Genomic DNA, 1,225 nt, shown 5'->3' with positions numbered 1-1,225 from the left:
CCTTTCCTCCCCTCCTCCCTGTCCCCTCCTTGTCCTTCCCCTCCTCCCTGTCCCCTCCCTTGTCCTCCCTCCTCCCTGTCCCCTCCTTGTCCTCCCTCCTCCCTGTCCCCTCCTTGTCCTCCCCTTTCCCTGTGCCATCCCCTCGTCCCCCTCCCCTTCCTCTGCCCCACTGCCCTCCCTCTATTTCCCTGGTCCCCCATCTTGCTGTAGCTTGGTGAGAAGAAACACTTGACTCTTGGTTTTCTGTTTTTATTTTAATAGTTCTTAGTTGTCAATGGACCTGTATTTGTTTATTTTTCGGCCATGTGAGTCGAACCCAGTGCCTCACACGTGCCAGGCATAGTAAGTGACAGATGCCAGGTTGTGCATACTCATAGGGAGCAGAGTGCTGTGACGTTGTGGGGTGATCAAGCCACGCGGATGGACACCTGGCCTCGCCTGCTTTTGGTTTGTGAGCAGAACATTCAGAACGTGCTCTTTTAGCAGTTCTCAAGTGTCTTGTGCATTCCCTGTGGTTCAGTGCCACAGGGTCCCCTCCACCTGCCCAGCTGAAACCTGGCACCCTCTGATCCCCCACCCTGTCCCCGCCCCCAGCCACTTAGTCACCGCTGTCCCCCTCAGTGCTCCTGTGATGTGGGGTTCTTGAGATCCCACCTGGGGACCCAGGGCCCTTGTCCTTCTGTGCTGGCTCATCTCCCTGAGGGCATGTGCTTGTCCTGCAGGTGACAGGCCTCCTTCCCTCCGCAGGCAGGGTTGCTCCATGGATGCCCGCTAGCTGTGTGTCCCATCTCTGATGGACACGTGGCTGTTTTGGGCTGCTGTGGACAGAGCTGCAGTGGGAGCCTCGTGGGCATCCTGCTCTCTTTCCTGTGGGCTGCATCCTATTGTGGGGGGCCACACCCACCCCCGGCAGGGCTGCTCAGTGTTCTAGGAACCTCTGTGCTGTTTTCTCAGGTGACCTTGACAACCTGCCTTCCCACCCAGCAGGAGCGTCCCTCTGCCCCCTCCCAGGGCGCTTGCTGCTTCTGCGTTTTGGGTAATAGCCATCTAACGGGGATGACAACGTCTCACGGTGCTTCTGACTTGCACTCCTGTCTCGGGGCTGGGCCGGAATCCAGGGCCTCGTGCATGCTGGGCCCACGCGCTCCGCCGCGGACGGAGCTGCACCCAGGCTGGATTTGCATTTTGCTGATGATGCTGAGAATGTTTTTGTGAACCTATTGGC

This window comes from Marmota marmota, unplaced genomic scaffold (assembly GCF_001458135.2).
Source record: "Marmota marmota marmota unplaced genomic scaffold, marMar, whole genome shotgun sequence".
NCBI classification, from domain to species: Eukaryota; Metazoa; Chordata; class Mammalia; order Rodentia; family Sciuridae; genus Marmota; species Marmota marmota.
The sequence above is the reverse complement of the archived record's forward strand: the minus strand, read 5'-3'. Positions refer to the sequence as shown.